This window comes from Pongo pygmaeus, chromosome 7, assembly GCF_028885625.2.
Source record: "Pongo pygmaeus isolate AG05252 chromosome 7, NHGRI_mPonPyg2-v2.0_pri, whole genome shotgun sequence".
Taxonomy (NCBI): domain Eukaryota; kingdom Metazoa; phylum Chordata; class Mammalia; order Primates; family Hominidae; genus Pongo; species Pongo pygmaeus.
The window spans coordinates 150,274,298-150,286,558 of NC_072380.2; the positions used below are offsets into that span (position 1 = coordinate 150,274,298).

Genomic DNA, 12,261 nt, shown 5'->3' on the forward strand with positions numbered 1-12,261 from the left:
GAGACCGAATCTATGACACATTGACATCCCTGAAATACAAGGAGAGAAAGCAAACCACTTAGAAAACACATATTTCAGGATATCATCCATGAAAATTTCCCAACCTTGCTAGAGAGGCCAACATTCAAATTTAGAAAGTGCAGAAAACCCCATGTGAAATACTGTACAAGAAGACCATCCTCAAGACACATAGTTATCGAATTCTCTGAGGTCAAAACGAAAGAAAAAATGTAACTGGCAGCTAAAGAGAAGGGGCAGGTCATCTCCTAAGGGAACCCCATCAGGTTAACAGAAGACCTTTCAGGAGAAAACTACAAGCCAGAAGAGAATGGGGGCCTATATTCAGCATTCTTAAAAGAATTTCCAAGCAAGAATTTTGTATGTAGCAAAACTAAGCTTCATAAGCGGAGATATACAACCCTTTTCAGACAAGCAAATTCTAAGGGATTTCATTACCACCAGACTTGCATTATAAGAGGTCCTGAACAAAGTGCTAAACATGGAAAGACCATTACCAGGCACAACAAAAAGCACACTGAAGTACAGAGACAAGTGGCACTACAAAGCAACCACACAAAAAAGTCTGCATAATAACTAGCTAAAAACATGACGACAGGAGGAAATCTACAAATGTCAATACAAACCTTTAATGTAATTGGGCTAAATGCCCCTATTAAAAGTCACAGAGTGGCAAGTTGGATAAAGAAGCAAGACCCAATGTTGCCCTGTCTTCAAGAGACCCATCTCACACGCAATGACACCCATAGGCTCAAATTAAATGAATGGAGAAAAATATACCAAGCAAATGGAAAACAGAAAAAAGTAGGCATTGCTATTCTAACTTCAGACAAAATAGAATTTCAATGAACAAAGATCAAAAAAGACAAAAAAGTGCATTACATAATGGGAAAGTTTTCAATTCAACAAGAAGACCTAACTATCCTAAATTCCTATGCACTCAACACAGAAGCATCTAGATTTATAAAGCAAGTACTTAAGAGACCTACAAAGAAATTTAAATAACTACATGATAATAGTGGGAGCCTTCAATACCCCACTGATAATATTAAACAGATCACCAAGGCAGAAAACTAAAAAAGATATTCAGGACCTGAATTCAGCACTTGACCAAATAGACTAAATGAACACTTACAGAACACTTCACTCCCCATGACAGCAAGAAAAAAAACACACACACACAAAATATACATTCTTCTCATCTGTGCATGGCACGTACTCCAAAATCTATCCCAAAATTGGACATAAAACAGTACTCAGCAAATTCAAAAAAATCATACCAACTGCATTCTGGGACTGCAGCACAATAAAAATAGAAATCAATATCAAGAAATTTGCTTACAACCAACTAATTCCATGGACATTCAACAACTTGTTCCTGAATGACTTTTGGGTAAATAATGAAATTAAGGGAGATATCAAGAAATTCTTTGAATGACATCAAAGATACAACATACTAGAATATCTGGAACACAACAAACACTGTGTTAAGAGAAAAATGTATAGCACTAAACACCCACATCAATAAGTTAGAAAAATCTCAAATTGACAACTTAACATCAACTGAAAAAACTAGAGATCTAAGAGCAAACTAACCCCAGTGCTAGCAGAAGATGAGAAATAACTCACATCAGAGCTGAACTGAAAGTAACTGAGATGAGGGTAACCATACAAAAGATCAACAAATACAGGAGTTTTGTTTTATTTTTTTTCATAAGATATCTGGACTGCTAGTAGAGTAATAAAGAAAAAAAACAGAGAAGATCCAAATAAACGCAATCAGAAATGACAAAGAGGACATTACCACTGATCCCACAGAAATGCAAATAACCCTCAGAGACTGCCGTATGTACTCCTATGTACATAAGCTAGAAAACCTAGAAGAAATGGATAAATTCCTGGACACATATAACCTCCCAAGACTGAACCAGGAAGAAATTGTATTCCTGAAGAGACTAATAAAGAACTTCAAAATTGAATCAGTAACAAAAAGCCTGCCATACAAAAAAGCCCAGGATCAGATGGATTTACAAATTCTACCAGATGTATAATAAAGATCTGGTACCATTCCTACTGAAACTATTCCAAAAAAACTGGAGAGGAGGGACCCTAACTCATTCTATGAGGCCAGCATCATCCTGATATCAAAACCAGGCACAGCCACAACAGAAAAAAAAACCAAAAAAAACTTCAGGTCAATATCTTTGATGAACATAGATGCGAGCATCTTCAACAGCATACTAGCAAACCAAATCCAGCAGCATATGAAAAGCTAATCCACCACAATCAAGTAGGCTTTATCACTGGGATGCAAGGTTGCTTCAACATACACAAATCAAGAAATGTCAACACAGAAACAGATCTAAAAACAAAAATTTTATGTCTATCTCAATAGATACAGAAAAGGCTTTCAATAAAAGTTAACATCAATTCATATTAAAAACTCTTAACAAACTAGGCATTGAAGGAACATACTTCAAAATAATAAGAGCTATCTATTGCAAACCCACACCCAACATCATACTAGATGGGCAAAAGCTAGAAGCATTCCTTTTGAAAACCAGAAAAAGACAAGGATGCTCTCTGTCACCACTCTTATGCAAAATTGTACTGGAAGTCCTGGCCAGAGTAATTAGTCAAGGGAAAGAAATAAAAGGCATTCAAATAAAAAGAGAGGAAGCCAAAATATCCCTGTTTGCTGGTATGATTCTACACCTAGAAATCCCCATATTCTCTGCCCAAAAGTTCCTTCAGTTGATAAACTTCAACAAAGTTTTGGGAAACAAAATCAATGTACAAAAATCACTAGCATTCCTATACACCAACAACAGCCAAGCCAACAGCCAAATCAGAAAGCTAATCCCATTCACAATTGCCACAAAAGAATAAAATATTTAGGAGTACAGCTAACCAGGAAGGTAAAAGACCTCTACAATGAGAATTATGAAATAGTGCTCAAAGAAATCAAAGAAGTTGCAAATTGGAAAATATCTCATGCTCCTAGACAGAAAGAATCAATATCATTAAAATGGCCATACTACCCAAAGCAATTTACAGATTCAATGCTATTTCTATCACACTACCAATTATATTCTCCACAGAACTAGAAAAACTATTTTAAAATTCATATGGGACCAAAAAAAAAAAAAAAAAGCTCTAATAGTTGGGGCAATCCTAAGGGGGAAAAGAAAAGCTGGAGACATCACATTACCCAACTGGAAACTATACTACAGTGCTACAGTAACCAAAACAGCATGGCACTGGCAAAAACAAACAAACAAACAAACAAACAGGCACAAGGACCAATGCAACAGAATACAGAACTGAGAATTAAGACTGCACACCTATGACCATCTGAACTTTAGCAAAGTTGACAGAAACAAGCAATGGGACCAAGAGAGTCCCTATTCAATAAATGGTCATGGGATAACTGGCTAGCCATATGCAGAAGATTGAAACTGGACCCCTTCCTTATTCCATATACAAAAATCAACTCAAGATGGATAAAGACTTAAATGTAATGGCAATAAAGTAGTCAAGGCTGAAAAATACACCTATCTCCTATTTCACTCTATGTTCCAAAATTAAGATGGATTATAGGCCTATGCATAACATTTATAAAGTAAGATTTCTCAACCTCTGAAGGATTGACATTTTTGGCCAGTTAGCATCTCTTCTTTTGTAACAACTAAAAATGTCTTCAGATTTTACCAAATGTTTTCTGGGAGGCAAAATAGCCTCCATTTGAGAATCATTTCTCTAGAAGAAATAATGGAAATATATGTTCACATCCCTATAGTAGGATATGCCACACACACACATGCACACAATAAAAACAATAAACCACCGATGAAATATATTTTATCAAATTTAAAATTTCTTCTCACCTAAGGACATCATTAAGAAAACACATAGAATAGAAACTAAGAAACATATTTACAGCAAATAAATATAACAGCTTATATTCAGAATATAAAAAGAAGGATTAAAATCAATAATAAAGAGACGTTATTGCTTGGGCTTACCTTCACTCACTCTTTTGAACTTGACAAAAAGGGGAAAAAAGATCTATACACAAAGTCTTTATATGTAGAGTGTCTGTTTTTTACTCCTGAAGAGCAAATAAAATTTACTCTACTTTCTTGGTAATATTCCTATAATTAGCATTATAATATTGAGTGTACCAATAATTACATCTTTCCATCCTTGCCAATGAAGGAGATCATCAGCAATCAAGGTCAAATTTGTACCCCCTGGCAACTACCTTCCTGACTGTCTCAGGTTACCAGACACTCCCATAAGCATGCTGTGGCCCTTTGTAAGGACATCTGGGATTTCCATTGAGCTTCCTGCTACTAGGTTATACACCTGATGATTCCATTGCTCCTATTAAGATGTAATTTAATTTTCCATTTAGCGTCCTAACTCCTGAGACCATATGTTTTAGAAGGCAAAAAACACATCTTTCTGATTTTTGCATCCTCAGTTCTTGGCCCAGTGATGGTAGCACAGCAGTACTCAGTAGACATGTACTGAATTAGTAAGTAAAGAATACTCTTTTAAAACTAGTTTGTCTGAATAGGTTCTCAAACTCCTGCTGTACCTTAATTTTACATAGGAGCAAAGCTAGAATCATAAACGGTAGGGATGAGCATTCCCATCTTCATTAACCTTATGATGACATGGAATTTCAATGAGAATGATTTATTTAGCCAGTGTTACATGCCTCATTCCCTTTTACCTCCTCTTCCCTCTTTGGCACTTTTTTTTTTTGGTCCTTTCTCTGCGTTATCTTGTCAAGGATGGAGGAGTTTTCAGAGCCCCCCTTTGTTTTCTGACATCATATGCAAAGCACTCCCCAGGGAGAAAACCATAAGGCAGCACTAGTTCTCTGCAGCCTTGAATCTGTCAAGAGCAATGAAAATGTCCAAGGAGATATCACTACTCAAAAGTCATCTAGGAGTGCATATTTGTCCAGCTTATTTCTATAATAAAAATTATTTTTCTTTAAATGTTGACCCTAAATCATGAGTTAGAACCTAAAATTGCATCCAGACCACCACAATATCAGTGTACTCCAAGGGGCTTTTCAAAGGGCCTCAGGTGTGTATTCCACATTTGAGAATGACTTTAGTTCTCAATGTACACACCTTTCTAACCACACCCCCTCAGCACCCTATAAAGTCAAGTCTGAACCCTCTTTAGTTCTAGGGTAGCACCTTCTCTGCTTAGGTCCTACTTAACAACATTTGCATGACAGCTTGGCATAGTGGTAAAATGGAAATATGCAGAATTAGCAGATAGAGATCTAGGTGCATGCCTCAGCTTCACCACCTGTTGGCTTAAGGAAATTGGGGATTAATTAAATTATTTGAGTTTCAGTTTAATTAAAGAAAATGTGAAAATTTTAATATAAATGGGGCTGAGGGTGGTGACTCATGCCTGTAATCCCAGCACTTTGGGGGGCCCGAGATGGGTGGATCACCTGAAGTCAGGAGTTCTAGACCAGCCTGACCAACATGGTGAAACCCAGTCTCTACTAAAAATACAAAAATTAGCCGGGCATGGTGGTTGGTGCCTATAATCTCATCTACTCAGGAGGCTGAGGCAGGAGAATGGCTTGAACCCGAGAGGAGGAGGTGGCAGTGAGCTGAGATTGTGCCATTGCATTCCAGCCTGGGCAACAAGAGTGAAACTCCATCTGACATGAAAAAAAATTAAAAAAGGGAAAGGAAAGATGGAAAGGAAAGGAAAGGAAAAGAACAAAATATGAACTTAAATAGGAGAATGTGATAGGGCCCTTTAAATTATAAAAGCATATATGCATTGGTTTTGTGTTTTCTTTTCCTTTGTATGTTTTTATTAGCTATGAACAGAATATGTATGTCTTTTTTTTTTAAGTTCTGGGATACATGTGCTGAACGTGCAGGTTTGTTACATAAGTATACATGTGCTATGGTGGTTTGCTTCACCTATCAACCCGTCATCTAGGTTTTAAGCCCTGCATGCATCAGATGTTTGTCCTAATGCCCTCTCTCCCATTTCCCCTCACCCACTGACGGGCTCCAGTGTGTGATGTTCCTCTCCCTGTGTCCATGTGTTCTCATTGTTCAACTCCCACTTACAAGTGAGAACATGCTGTGTTTGGTTTTCTGTTCCTGTGTGGGTTTGCTGAGGATGATGGTTTCCAGCTTCATCCATGTCCCTGCAAATGATCTGATTGCTGAAACAATTTTTTTAATGGCATGTTCAGCAGAGGTTTCACTAAAGAATCAAGAAAACAATTGACAGAAATTCAGGCATTCAGGAGTGTTAGGAGACAATCTAGACAGGACTTACACAGAAAGAGCTGAAAAACAAACTGTGATCCCTCCATAACACATAATTTGAGGGCAAAAATGGGTTAACATTGAGGACAAGAAGTTCAGATTTATAGAATACCTGTCGGGAGAGATATAGAGTTACTTTGTATCCTGCCACTATCAATGGGGAGATATGTTGGACACAGAGTTCTATCATGCAAAGTTAAGTGAAAGAGGTTCTAAGGAGATTGTTCAGACAGCCTGATATACTGTTCCCCCTGTGCTTTCAAACTGAGAGATCAAAGTATATTCATAATGGACTTAGACCTAGGAAACGCAAGGGGCAGTGAGAAGATAGAAGTGACTATGGCCATACATAGCAGGTTGAAACTGCACTCCCATGAATTAATGGACACAGATTCATGATTCTTGTTAATTTCACATACATGGAGGGTGGGTCACATACACATGCATGAGATACACAATCTGGGTTGAAACCTACATTGGTTGCAACAATAATTGGGGCTTGAATTGGGAGTTTTAAGCACCAATAGCTTTTGCATCATTGAGGATAAAAAATCCCTAGTAATGTGAGTCTCCAAGGTTACCATAAAAATGGTGCATTAGAAAAAAGTGTAAGCTTTGACTCCTTCCCTAGGCCAGAGAGGATTTTATTAATCACCCGTTGTGGGCATTAGAATTTAATTCCACCTTCAATAGAATGAGAATTATCTCACTTTCTTACCTTTCCTCCCATCCTCAGCTTTTATTCTGTAGAAGATGCAGTTAAGAGTTTCCTCTCCTACTGCAGGCTGATTTCTTTCAGCTGACCAAGGCTGGAGAAGAAAAGAATCGAGGATTGTGTATGAAGTTCAGAGTTTGAATGAGACCCAGGTCATGACATATTAGTAACAGAGCTAAGACCATTCTTGTGATAAAAGGTCATTATTTTATTTGAAGTGGCCATATGTGTGGTGGAAACCACCTTAGTTTTTATCCAATTGGATTAGGGAAAAGAAGCAAATAGAAAAGGTTGTAGGGGCAATTGTGAGAAAGAATACAATTGGTTTATGGTTTTTTCTAAAATTGTGCTCTTTCAATCTAACATTGACATTATTATTTTTATCTTTACTATAATAATGATCATTATCTTCATCATTATTATTCTAGATGCTTGGGAAACTAAGCTAGCTTTCTAATGGCTCTTTTTTAAAAAAAACTTAGAAAAAAAGCTTATTATGGGATTGGCTCACAATTAATCTTATGGGAAGGCTAAACCGAGGAATTATGTCTGACAGAAGGGAAGAAATGACCATGGTGGCCTTCTTAGACCCTGTGGGAAAGGCGTCTACCTATCCAGTGACAGTGTCTACCTAGACCAAGAGGTATTTTATAGTTTCCTGACTCGGGGCATGTTGAGTAAAGCCAATTTGCCAGTCCTGGGCAGGGGTAAATCCTTGAGCTTGATGTGTAGGGAAGGGAGGGGCCCTGAATAATCCTCGAAGAGTAGTAGAACAGCAGATAGAACACTGAGAAATTATTTCCTTGAGGATAGATTTCCATGATGGAAAGGAAATGAGAGGTTCTAAGAGGTGGGCTAGTGGCTTGTACTATAGCATAGCCTGCCTTTGCTGGTGTGTGGCGATTAGTCCTGGTGGAACTGCCATCAATAAACTAAGTGTGATCAGGGTGAGAAACAGGGAAGAAGGAAATGTGGGGAAATGGGGTGAACATCAGGTGGATCAGAGAGATGCAGTCATGAGGGTCAGGTGTGGTATCAGGAATAACGTGGGAGGCCGGATTGATGTCTGGGCCAGGAACAATGGTAATTGTGGGATACTCAACAAAGAGTGAGTACAGCGGAAGGAGCCAGGGAGCAGAAAGTATATGTGTCAGGTGTGAGGAAGAAAATAGATTATGGAAATTAGGAAAGCTGTAGAGAGTGAGTTGAGCATAGTTTGTGATTTTAAGGGCCTCTAAAAGTATTAGGGCAGCAGCAGCCGCTGAACGGAGACATGATGGCCAGCCTAAAACAGTAAGGTCAAGTTGTTTAGACAAAAAGGCTACAGAATGTGATCCCAGTCCTTGCGTAAGAATTCTGACTACACAGCCCCAAACTTCAGCTGTGTGTAATGAAAAGGGTTGGATGAGTCAGGGAGAGCTAGGGTGGGGGCAGTCTCTAAAGCTGTCTTCAAGGAACAGAGAGAGGAGTGGGGAAAGGATTTAGGATCTATGGGGTCAGCTAGGCTTCCTTTTGTGAGTTTATATAATGGTTTTGTTAGGATGGCAAAACCAGGTATCCAAAGGTGAAAGTATCTAACTATGTCCAGGAAGGAAAGGAGTTGTTTTGTAGAAGGGATTGGGGTTTGGGAGGTTAGCTGGACATGATCAGCAGGGAGAGCACATGTGTTTTTATGAGAATTATGCCGAGATAGGTAACAGATGAGGAAGAAACTTGGGCTTGACTGAAGTAATGGGGGCTGCCTGTGAAGCTTTGCAGCAGTACAGCCTAGGTGATTTGCTGAGCTTGATAGGTGTCAGGGTCAGTCCGGGTGAAAGCAAAGAGAGGCTCGGATGAAGGGTGCAAAGGAATATAAAGAAAGCATGTTCGAGATCTAGAACAGAATAATGGATTGTGGAGGGAGGTATTGAGGATAGGACAGTATATAGGTTTGGCACCATGGGGTAGATAGGCAAAACAATTTGGTTGATGAGGCATAGATCCTGAATTAACTTGTAAGGCTTGTCTGGTTTTAGGACAGGTAAAATGGGGGAATTGTAAGGAGAGTTTATAGGCTTTAAAAGGCCATGCTGTAGTAGGTGAGTGATAACAGGCTTTAATCCTTTCAAAGCATGCTGTGGGATGGGATATTGGCATTGAGCGGGGTAAGGGTGATCAGGTTGTAATGAGATGGTAAGGGGTGCATGATTGGTCACCAAGGAGGGAGTAGAGGTATCTTATACTTGTGGGTTAAGGTGGGGGGACACAAGAGGAGGATGCAAAGGAGGCTTTGGATTGGGAAGAAGGGCGGTAATGAGATATAGCTGTAGTCTGGGAATAGTCAGGGAAGCAGATAATTTAGTTAAAGTGTCTCGGCCTAATAAGGGAACTGGGCAGGTGGGGATAACTAAAAAGGAGTGCTTAAAAGAGTATTGTCTAAGTTGGCACCAGAGTTGGGGAGTTTTAAGAGGTTTAGAAGCCTGGCTGTCAATATCTACAACAGTTATGGAGACAAGGGAAACAGGCCCTTGAAAAGAAGGTAATGTGGAGTGGGTAGCCTCCATATTGATTAAGAAGGGGAAGGACTTCCCCTCCACTGTGAGAGTTACCTAAAACTCGGCATCTGTGATGGTCTACGGGGCTTCCAAGGTGATCGGGCAGCATCAGTCTTCAGCTGCTAAGCTGACAAGATCTGGGAAGGAGTCAGTCAGAGAACCTTGGACCAGAGTTCCAGGGGCTCTTGGAGTGGCTGCCAGGTGAGTTGAACAGTCCAATTTCCAGTGGGGTCTTGCACAGATGGGACATGGCTTAGGAGGAATCCTGGGCTGCGGGCATTCCTTGGCCTGGTGGCCAGATTTCTGGCACTTGTAGCAAGCTCCTGGGGGAGGCGGTTCTGGAGGAATGCTTGGCCACTGCGGTTTAGTTCTTGTGTGCTGTTTGAAAGTTCTTGTGTGCTGGAGATGTGGCTGGGGTTTGTCTCACAGAGGAGGCAAGGAATTGAAAGTCAGAAATATGTTGCTACTTGGCTGCCTCTACTCTATTATTGCACACCTTGAAGGTGAGGTTAATTAAGTCCTGTTGTGGGGTTTGAGGGCTGGAATTTAATTTTTGGAGTTTTATTTAATGTCGGGAACAGATTGGGTAATAAAATGTATATTGAGAATAAGACGGCCTTTTGACATTTTAGGGTCCAGGGCTGTAAAGCATCTCAGGGTTGCTGCCAAATGAGCCATGAACTGGGATGGGTTTTTTTATATTTGATGAAAAAGACCCTAAATGCTATCTGATTTGGCATAAAGAAAAAGGAGGAGCATTAACCTTGACTCTGCCTTTAGCTCCAGCCACCTTTTTAAGAGGAAATTGCTGGGCAGGTGGGGGAGGGCTAGTCACCAAATAAAACTGTAAGCTAGACCCCGTGTGAGGAGGGGAGGTGATAAAAGGATTATAGGGTGGAGGAGTGGAGGCTGAGGAAGAATTGGGACTTAGCTCAGCCTGGCAAGGAGGGGACAGGTCAGATAGGTCTGTAGAAAAGGAAGATTAAAAAGACTCAGCGATGCTTGGGGTTGGGACTGAGGGGACAGGCAGGAGGGAAAGAAGGAAGATTTGGGATGAGTTGCATTGGGAACAGAGACTAGGGAGAGCCCGATGTGTAAAAGAATGCCTGGATGTCAGGCACCTCAGACCATTTGCCCATTTTACGACAAATAATTATTTAGATCTTGTAGAATGGAAAAATTGAAAGTGCCATTTTTCTGGCTATTTGGAACTATTGTCTAGTTTGTATTGGGGTCAAGCAGCATTGCAGAAGAAAATAAGACACTTAGATTTTAGGTCAGGTGAGAGTTGAAGAGGTTTTAAGTTTTTAAGAACACAGTCTAAGGGAGAAGGAGAAGGAATGGAAGGTGGAAGCTTGCCCATAGTGAAGGAGGCAAGCCTAGAGAAAAGAGAGTAGAGACACGGAGAAGGGGTGGGGAGTTCTTGCTTTCCAGAAAAGCAGAGAAGGGGTCAGGGCATGGAAATAAGGGGTTGGGGTGCAGAGATAAGAGGTTGGGGCATGGAAATAAGGGATTGGGGAGCAGAGATAAGAGGTTGGGGCACGGAAATAAGGGGTTGGGGCATAGAGATAAGAGGTTGGGGTTCCTGCTCCTCCCCCAGAAAAGTAGTACTTGCTGCTAAGGGTGAAGGAGAAGGGGTTGAGGGGTTCTTGCCCCTCCCCCAGAAAAGTGGAACTTGCCGCTAAGGGTGAAGGACCAAGGCAGGCATCCCTGTGTGCTCTGACACCTCTAAAACCTGGGTGAATAATCAGAGAGGCATCCCTGCAATAATTAAACACCAAGGGAAGGCTGCCTTCCCTAGTCCATGACCGGCATTGGAGTTTTGGGTCCATGGATAAACATGTGTCTCCTTTGTCTCTACCAGAAGATGAAAGGAATTGAAATTAAGAGTAGGGAGAGATTGAAGTGTGGCACCAAGACTGAAAGGAGAAAGAGGTTGAGGGATAGTGAGAGAGGTTGGAGAAGAGAGTAAAAAGAGGCTGCTTACCGGATTTAAAATTGGTGAGATGTTCCTTGGGCTGGTTGGTCTGAGGACCAGAGGTCATAGGTGAATCTTTCTCATGGAGCAAAGAGCAGGAGGACAGGGATTGATCTCCCAAGGGAGGTCCCCCAATCCAAGTCACGGCACCAAATTTCATGCGCATCCCTGTGAAGAGACCACCAAACAGGCTTTGTGTGAGCAATAAAGCTATTTATTTCACCTGGGTGCAGGTGGGCTGAGTCTGAAAAGAGATTCAGCGAAGGGAGATAGGGGTGGGTCCATTTTATAGGATTTGGGTAGGTAAAGGAAAAAGGGGGGTTGTTTTCTGGCAGGCAGGAGTGGGGGTTACAAGGTGCTCAGTAGGGGAGCTTTTGAGCCAGGATGAGTCAGGAGAAGGAATTTCACAAGATAATGCCATCAGTTAAGGCAGGAACAGGCCATTTTCATTTCTTTTGTGGTGGAATGTCATCAGTTAAGGCAGGAACTGGCCATCTGGATGTGTACATGCAGGTCACAGGGGATATGATGGCTTAGCTTGGGCTCAGAGGCCTGACAATAGTAATCTATAATTTTAATTGAATATCATTAGGGAAACACAAAATGGACAAAATGAGAATTCTCTAATAATATGTTTAAAATTTTATAGGTAAAATCCATTATAATCAACTTTAAAGCATTAAAATA

The 12,261-nt window shown here is 40.5% G+C and overlaps 1 long non-coding RNA gene across 1 annotated transcript; it reads right to left on the reverse strand.

Moving 5' to 3' along the window:
* Positions 1 to 4,300: 4,300 nt before the first annotated feature.
* LOC134739964 (uncharacterized) lies at positions 4,301 to 11,835 on the reverse strand. The gene is made up of 3 exons (XR_010127132.1): positions 11,584 to 11,835; positions 5,238 to 5,359; positions 4,301 to 4,923 (listed from the first exon to the last, which is right to left on the reverse strand). It is a non-coding gene; the product is annotated as an uncharacterized LOC134739964 (long non-coding RNA).
* Between the last annotated feature and the right edge of the window lie 426 nt (positions 11,836 to 12,261).